The sequence below is a fragment of the Trichomycterus rosablanca genome, chromosome 4 (assembly GCF_030014385.1).
Source record: "Trichomycterus rosablanca isolate fTriRos1 chromosome 4, fTriRos1.hap1, whole genome shotgun sequence".
Classification (NCBI taxonomy): Eukaryota; Metazoa; Chordata; class Actinopteri; order Siluriformes; family Trichomycteridae; genus Trichomycterus; species Trichomycterus rosablanca.
The window spans coordinates 33,354,446-33,364,325 of NC_085991.1; positions in this window are offsets into that span (position 1 = coordinate 33,354,446).

Sequence of the window (9,880 nt, forward strand, 5' to 3'; positions counted from 1 at the left end):
CAGAAAGACGCCCTTGTCACAGAGCCCGATGACGTATTTCCGGTTTCATTTAGCAGGGTAAACAAAGCGCCGCTGTAATGGAGTTCACTGCGTCTCTGCATAATTTGTTTGTTGAAATATTGAATTTTCTTATTTCTGTTTGAATTTTGCCTTAAAAAAATGTACATAAACCAGCACTAAGAATATATTTAGACATTTGTTTTTGTTAGTTAAGTGCACAAAAAGAAACATTTTACCGTTAAATGCACTTCAAAAATAAACATGTTCACTGAGACAACATTAATATTGTGTTCTAAAGAATGCATTAGTTTTAATAACCGTAACTGAATTGACAATCAAACAAAAGGCACAGAGTAAAAGCAGGTTAAAATGTATTTTATTTATTATATTAGTAAATATTTAGTATTAAGTATGCAAACTTGAATTACTTAAATTCATTAAAATGATCATCTTAATTCATGAAACATTTTTTCCATATTCAGTGTTGTTTCAACAGAAGCAACATCAACATACAAAAACATCCTCTAGACAATAACCATAACACCTGAACAACTAACCATAGAGAAACCATATTTGCTTGAGGGAGAGTGGTTGAGAAAAGTGATGAAAAGGTTTATGCATGTAAGTTTTGTACAAAGTAAATTAGAAAAAATACATGAATCTGAACTGAAATATTCTTGAACCTGAAAATGACTGTTATTGAATTGTTGTTATTATTATTGAAATGATTCAGCTTAGGTTGGTCTGTCAGAAACAGAATCTGCTTTATTTTATTCTCCAGCTCCATCACCTTGTGCTCCAGCTCCTGTATCCTTGTAGATGCAGCATCCACTGCACCTGTGACAAAAGCAGTAAACACATTACATTACGATATTCTTTTACATTAAATATCTAAAATGAAGTCAAATTATGTGCTGGACATTCATTCAGGCTATATTCTAGACTCTTTAGCCTGTTATTCAGGTAAGTATTGCATCTTTACACTGTTATTCAGATAAATATAGTATCTTTAGACTGTTATATTGGTATATTTAGTTGTAATGTTACTCACCAGGAGACGGAGGATGCCAGTAATCGTGCTCCATAACATTAGCCATAGGCTCATTTAGCACAGCTCCCGGTTCCTGCTCGTCTCTCTCTTCCGTTGCGGCTTCAATGTTAAAACCGAGGCGAGTACTTGCCCTCTTGTATGGTGCCTGACGATCCTTCCGACTCCCGACTCTCAAAATCATTCCAGGCAAATCGCGATGGAACCGATCCCAAGTCTAACTCTGCTCCCTCCCTCTTTCACATACACCTCCTCAGGCTTGAAGTGCAGGCTACACACATACGTACTGCCACGCAGAATAGTACATTTGGCACCTTCTTCTCTCCTAATTGCAGTAATCCATTTAAGGCATAAATGTTCATTTTTGGGAAAGTCGTGAAAACTTAAATGTGGATGTTTTCTTTTATTCTTAGAGCAAAAAGGTCCGCTACAGTAGCACTTGCTATGCTGCTCCATTTTACCGGTACGGATAAGCTGCACTGTTTACCCTGCTATTTTTTACTTCCGCATTCCAAACCCGGAAATGTGAAAAGGGCCTAAGAGGCACTAAAGTACAGATCAGCAGTTTTTATCTCACTACACTCACATACTATGTAGCACAGCAGTGGAAGTATTTGGTCTTTGCCCGGTTGACGCTTCCGTAATGATGACGTTTATGCGCGAGTCACGACAATAAGAAATGAATCTTTTTGTTCGATTCTTTGAATCATCTACACTGTGCTTCATCACTAGCCTAGAAGTTTTCTTTCCGTTAAAGCAACAGGAGTTTCAGTTTACTGTAAACAGAGGTGGAAAAAGTACTAAAATATTGTACTCAAGTAAAAGTACTATTACTTTAATAAATTTTTACTTAAGTACTAGTAAAGTTACTAGTCTAAAAATCTACTCAAGTAAAAAGTAACTCGTTTAAAATGTACTTAGTTAAAATGTACGTTACTTAGTTACTTTTTTAGCAGGAGAGTGTGTCTCTTCTGTGTAATGCAAACAGGACAATTGGATATAAATCTCACAATAGTTGTCTTTAATTAAAATATAATAGAAAAAAAACATGTTGATACAACATTTAAAACATTTAGGGATGCGTAATGTGTCATTTTAGTCCAATAAAACTTTTTCAAACTGTTTAACCACTAGTGAAATGTCATAGAATTATTCGATTCTATTGAATGGCCCTTTAAAATGAAACAAAGGAACCGAGTCGTGCTTCTGGGAGTCGTTTTATATTGTAGCGTCGCCACTGGGGGGTCGGCACGGGCTTTACCCAGAAAGCCTTGCAGCAGTGGTGTCTAAGCTCACCGTAGCCGTGTATCCCGTTGTTGGGAGTGGGGTGGCTGCGGTGAGGGTTGGGTAAGTAGCTTATATGTTTGTCTGTTGTATGAATGTATGTGTGTATGAATGGGTGTCTGTCCGAATGGGTGTCTGTCCGAATGGGTGTCTGTCCCTAAACCACTGAATGAACTGCCAAAGGCAGCTCACTTGCGGCCCTGACGCTATCCTTCCTACTCGCCGGCGCCACAATATATATACGGCTCTTTAAAAGAAACCGAGCCAAAAGATCCGACTCCCCATCGCAGAATTCCTTGCAGCAGTTTCCCAGACGCAATTTCTTTTGCGTTGTTTTTTTTTTACTCAGTAACGGATGTTATTTAAAATGTAGCGAATTACAATTCTTAATACAAAACATACTTAAGTAAAAGTAAAATTACAGGCTGTAAAATCTACTTTAAAAAGTACAAGTACACAAAAAAACTACTCAATTACAGTAACGCGGGTAAATGTAATTCGTTACTTTCCACTTCTGACTGTAAATAAGAATATTCTGTTGTTTGCAAGTCATTTGGTCGTTCAAGGAAGAAAAACTCTGTGAAATTATACAGGAGATCCTCCATTTGTTTATAATTTTGTCACAATCAGGGTCATGGTGGTTCCAAATAGCTGTCATTATTTTTCGCCCCCTTTGCTTTTCCTTTGCATAATACAATACAGTATGAGACGGTTTGCATTTTAATTCAGAGCTACAGTATATGTGCCGTGCCTAATATGCTACTGTATATTTCCATAAGCACAAATAGGGTGACCACACCCAAACAGAAGAACATCAGACCCCCACAAAGAGAGAGAATGACTGTGGGTAAGTCAGGATAGTGCCTACTAGGGTTGTCTACTAGGAAACTAAACGTCGTGTTCCGTATTGAACTGATATGAGATGTGCTTTATTCCGTATTTTTATCAACGGAAGAGAAATGCTGCAGATTAGACTGAGAACACTGGAAGAAGCTGAACTACAGCAAAAATTACCCTAGGAGGAAGAAATCTAGTTTGGTTAACTAAAATTACTTAAACTAGTTTAAACTACTTTGTGAAAGAAAATATCAAATTGACAGTGTACATGTGATATGAAATTCTAACAAAATATAATACAAAAAAGTAACATGCCAGCAAAAGATGCCACACAGTTGAGTTTATTCCAAAGTGCCCACTGTAATACATAAACTTAACAAGACTAAAAAAAAACCTAAGTATTTATGGAAAAGTGTGAGATTTCATTTATACCAGGTCTGTTTTATTTTATTTTTTTTAAGTGAAATAGCTGTTTTTCACATTTAAAGAATTCTTGAAGGAGTACATGCACGTGTGAAGATGGATTATGTAAAAATGTTGTTTGCACTATTGAGAAAAAATGTTACATGATGTTCTTCATCCATGTTGTTTTGCCTAAAATATGGTTCTGATTTATTATTTATTGATTTATTTATCTGATTTATTAAAGAATGACAATAATATATGTTAAACAGCCTAAATTAAAAATTTTGTTAATGTCCCTATGACGGTGTAAGACCCGTAATATTTATTATAGTGCAACCCTAACCGCCTACCCCCGCTCCTGTTCAGGTAAACACCCGCCAAAGCAACCCCCAATTTATGCCTTCTGCCAACCCGTCAGCCCAGGGTGTTCCTTATTTCAAGTTCTGAAAGTTGGCAACCCTAGTGTCTACAGCACACAACATTAAAACCCCTAACTGATATAATTGTAATGCAACTATATAAAACTTAATTATTAATAAATGTTCTACTTACCACATGTAGAGTCTACTTGTGATACTTCAATACAAAGACATGAAATTCATCTTTCCTACTCTTCAAAATGAAAGGGTGGTGAGCTGACAGAGCTGTATATTGTTTTTTGTTGACAGCTGTTAGCATGTTGACAGCTTGAACAGTTATTAAAGCTTAGTAATTAACTAGCATTTCAGGGCTGGACGTTCCACAATAAAATTCTGGACAACCTCATAAGAAGTGGTGGCTTTAAACCAATAAAATACAAGTAAATTCTTTTCAAATTAATTATGATTGTTACAAGCATCCAGTTAGCTTCCAAAGGAGAACACATACGTGTCTGTTCTGGTGTCCAATGTGAATACAACTGTGAGGCTTGCAGTTAAAGTTGCCAAGATGTTGTCACTGCATCATCAGCTTAATTCCCTAACAGGAAGATAAAGATTGTGCCAGCAGAAAAACTGGGAGGTGCCCAGCATCACATAAGCAGTTGGCAGCAACCCTTTAACACAGAAGCTGCGATTATAAAGATGCTCCTCCACCTAAAGCAAATTAAGACTTGATGGGGTGCAGAGACTGACGGTTACAGTGACTGGCACTGTGCTCTCATGCCCCCCTGTCAGCAGTTAGTGGCATAGGTGAGCATGATGCTGTAGTCTGTTCCCCCTTGCTGAGCTACACAGTAGGTGGGCCCTTCCTGTCTAGCAAAAAAATAGTCTTGCCTGTCTAGTTGAACTCTAAACATGTTAAAACCCATGATGGATTAGCACCCTGTTCCACCTTGTGCCCAGTGTTTTTAAAATCCATTTGAGATGTTTTGGATGTTATGGTAGATGAATTAATGCATAAATAAAGAACTTTATTTATACTACTTTAAATGACACAATATTTCTGGCAATAACAATATAAAGTTATTTTGTTAAGAGTGGGTCAATACACAAAAATGAAATATTATATTAGCAAAATAGAAACATTTTACAAAGTTATCCACACAATGATTTGTTTATACATTTATAATAAAACTCAGATCGTCACTACATATACAGATGAAGGACATTATAATAAATGAAAACAAACATTTTTTCCACCTACTGTATTATTTACTGTGTTTTACCATAAATATCACATTGCTTAGCTTTTAATAAAGTGGGCTCTGATATAAAACTAAAATGCTTACTTGCCATTACTTGGACGGCACAGTGGCTCAGTGGGTAGCACTGGTGTTCTCCCTGTATCTGCATGGGTTTTCTCCGGGAGCTCCGGTTACCCCCCACAGTCCAAGACATGCAAGTGAGGTGAATTGGAGATACAAAATTGTCCATGACTGTGTTTGACATTAAAGACTTGAACTTGTGTAACCAGTAACTACCTGTCCTTTCATGAATGTAACCAAAGTGTGTAAGAAACATGATGTTGAAATCCAAATAAAGAGCCACTGATACTAAAAAAAGTCCCAACTATTCTGAAAATGAGGTTTGTATTAAGCAAAGTGTTAACATTATAAACATTTAAAACTTTTACAGCCAACCTTTCCTAGCAGTAGATGCTTTTAGAACAGAATGTTGCATGGCATTTTGATAAATTGCGAGATAAATAGAAATGGATGATATACAGATCCAAATAAAAGTATAGATATAGAAATTAAACTGCCTGAACATACTGCTTTAGGAGACAGACACTCAAACATAAATGTTACACCAATGTATGGAAATTAAGAAGCAAATTATTAATACCACCAGGTTTGATGTAATAATTTTAAAAGCCTTTATTTTTTTATGGTGCATATTTCTCCCCTGTCCCCCACCTGTCCACAAATAAGTACAAAAATGCCATGGTTTAAGCCAAGTATCATAGCCACTGCTGCTAAAACTAGGGATGTAACCCATGTAAAACTACCCAACACCAGTCCATAACTGTGCTGCTTTAGTTTCAGGTAAAATTTGGATAATGCCAAGTTCACACTACACGACTTTCTAATTTCCCGGGTCGCTGTACAGTTCACACTACACGACTGAATCTCTTTCACTCGGGAGTCTTTTCAGTCAGTGTGTATTTCACACTACACGATTGATCGGTGATAGGGGGTTTCACACTACACGATCTATCGCGAACTGGAATCGCAGGTGAGCGATTGATAAAATAAAACTTGTTTTGGAGCAATTTAATGCATATTTTAAAGGCTATTGAGGTTATCCATATGCTGAATACTTTAAATGCTATTACAATTATGAATAAAAATCTGTTTTTATTATGTAATAAAGGGTAAAAGTGTCAGTATAAGAGTTGTAGTATGTAATGTGGGTTACAATTGATAAAATACAACTTGTTTTGGAGCAATTTGATGAATATTTTAAAGGCTATTGAACTTATTAATATGCTGAATACTTTAAATGCTATTAAAGTTATTAATAAAAATCTGTTTTTTATTATGTAATAAAGGGTAAAAGTGTCAGTATAAGAGTTGTAGTATATAATGTGGGTTACACAACATGTTTTGGAGCAGTTAGATGAATATCTTAAAAGCTATTGAAATTATTAATATGCTGAATACTTAAAATGCTATTGAAGTTTTGAATAAAAATGTGTTTTTTATTATGTAATAAAGGGTAAAAGTGTCAGTATAAGAGTTGTAGTATGTAATGTGGGTTACACTTGATAAAATACAGCTTGCTTTGGAGCAATCTTATGCATATTTTAAAGGCTATTGAAGTTATTAATATGCTGAATACTTTACATGCTATTGAAGTTATGAATAAAAATCAGTTTTTTATTATGTAATAAAGGGTAAAAGTATCAATATAAGAGTTGTAGTATGTGGGTTACACTTGATAAAATACAACTTGTTATAAATAAAAATCTGTTTTTGCACTGATGAAGGACTAGAGCATGACTAACACAAACTGTGCCGCAACAGATCAGCTATTGATTGCTTTTTCAATTTGTGCTCTTCTCTGTACTTCCATTCTTATGGACTTGAGAAACGTCATCATTTGCAGCCCAATTGCTGTTCCATTTAAATGTTCACATCTAGCAGATTACAGTCCATATAACCAGATGTTGTTCTTGCTCACCCATATTATCAAGAATGTAACACCACTCTCACTTGTGCCATATTGCTTAAACATTCTAATGTGAGGCACCATGAACTTACTTGTTATGGCTCTGATTGTGAGTCAGCAGCTGGTTTGACTGGTCAGATTAATAATAATAAGTTATACTTATATAGCGCCTTTCACAAACCCAAGGTCGCTTTACATTAAAGATAACAAACACACAGAAAAAATAAACAAAAAATAACTACATCGCAGAAGATGAACAGAAAATAATCAATCCCACAAAATTGAACAGAAAGTTAAACAATCACACAAACAAAATAAAACAATCACACCGAATCAGCAGAAGAACAAGTGAGAAAGTGCTGAGAGAAAAGGTGAGTCTTATATATATATATATATATATATATATATATATATATATATATATAACTCATACTCCTTTAACCACTCCTTTCAGTGGAAAGTGTAAGCCACCTCCAACACCTTGCCAAGATTGGACTGAATAACTAAACCAAAGAACCAGGAAAGCTACCAAGAGCCCAGTGGCAACTGAAGGACTTACAAGTTTATATGGATGAGACTGGTCAGTCTGTGAACATCACAACAATGACGAGGCTGGCAATAGAGTAGCCACTCCTAAAAAGTGCCATGCTGATAGTTTTATGGTCAGATAGCCACAACGACTCCTTTACATAATATTTGAATTCCACTATTAATTTGCATTTCATACTTATTTTATGCACATTTGTAAACCCTCATCCCACCCAACAAACAAATCACGACTTTACACCTAAAAACTAATACATTTTTTTATGCATCTCTAAATTAAGCTCAGCCACCCCTTATCCCACATATAACCAATCATGTCTGTATGTAGGCACCCAATCAGCCCATAACACTGCTGGATCCCAACTGTAAGTGTCATGAACATAAACCTTTTGAGCAATTAAGTCTACTATTTCTAGCAGAAGGTGCTCTTACACCAGCATGTTGCATTGCATTTTAATAAATCGTGAAATGAGTTCAGTAACTTCCTACCAGTGGCGGCTGCTGGTCTTTCAAAGAGAGGAAGCTCATTGTCGGCTTACATCATAAAATTTGTCAATTTATTTATACATAAATTCTGCCCTCTGTTCCTTTTCAAGAAAATGGCCTGTGATCCTATTGTACCAAGTAGGCGTCTTTTCCAGGGACTTGACCAGTGTCCTGAAACAAATACTATGAGTGTGTTTTATTTACACAATGAACAATGGAAATGGTCAAGTAATTTCACCAAGCAAATACCAAGAAATGGGTTGCAGTTTGTCTTTCGACTTCACTCGCAAAATCCGCGATGGGACTGAAGCTCCCAGTGATTAAGTGACATGTAGATCTCAAAATAGCTGTCAACCAAAACGGGATTCAGCCTTTCGACTGATCCTCCAATCATCTTGCAGAAGCTAACACAACTGTACATATTTGGCCATTTAATTTTTTACATTTTAGGGGAAGCTGAGCTTCCCTTGCAGTCTTAGAGAAATCGCCCCTGCTTCCTACGCACATGTTCAATTCGAGTAAGGTTTCAGTCACTTTTGGAAGAGCAGCAAGCAGCAACCCAATTCACATATAAAATATTTAAAAAATGTCCACATCACATGTCTGGCACATTGCACACAGCATGTCTGGACAGAATGACATTTGAAGTGAAATAAAGTAATATTAATACAATTTATCCTGTTTTAATCCTTGCTATTGCTCACTGTTTACATGGACTTTGGCATTTTCTCCTTCATACCACACAAGATCTCTCCAGCTATTCTTGTTGTCCATAGGTGTGTGTGTTGCCCTGCAATGGATTGGAACCATGTTCAGGGTGTGTTTAAACCTCGCAACCCATGTTTTCAGATTAAGTGCTCTTTGCTGAAATATCTTCATCATTATTTAAATTTTACCTTTTATTGTTCCTAATTTCCTTTAGAGTGTTTAGAGATATTTACTGTACGCAAACATCAGTTTCTGGTATAACACAATGTCACTGCTGTTATACATCTAACATAGTTTTAACAGAAGTAACATTCCAAGAAAAAGAAAAAATTGTAAGTAATCTAGTTGTTACATAAAATTGCATGATTGGTATTGATGTGCAATTTATGATAATAAATATAAACTTTCAGTGAACAATTTACTCCATCAAACTTTTGGCCAAAAATATTAAGGACAAAACGTTGAGGTAAATTTAACATTTAAACATACATCCATCAGACATAATATTATGACCACTTTCCTAATATTGTGTTGGTCCCCCTTTTGCTACCAAAACAGCCATGACCCATCGAGGCATAGACTCCACTAGACCCCTGAAGGTATGCTGTGGTATCTGGCACCAAGATGTTAGCAGGAGATCCTTTAACTCCTGTAAGTTGTGAGGTGGGGCCTCCACTGATCAGACTTGTTTGTCCAGACATTCCACAGATGCTCGATTAGATTGAGATCTGGGGAATTTGGAGGCCAAGTCAACACCTCAAACTCATTGTTGTGCTCCTCAAATCATTCCTGAACCATTTTTGCTTTGTGGGAGGGAGCATTATCCTGCTGAAAGAGGTCACAGGCATCAAAGAATACCGTTTCCATGAAAGGCTGTACATGGTCTGCAACAATGCTTAGGTAGGTGGTACGTGTCAAAGTAACATCCACATTGATGCCAGGACCCAACGTTCCCAGCAGAACATTGCCCAAAGCA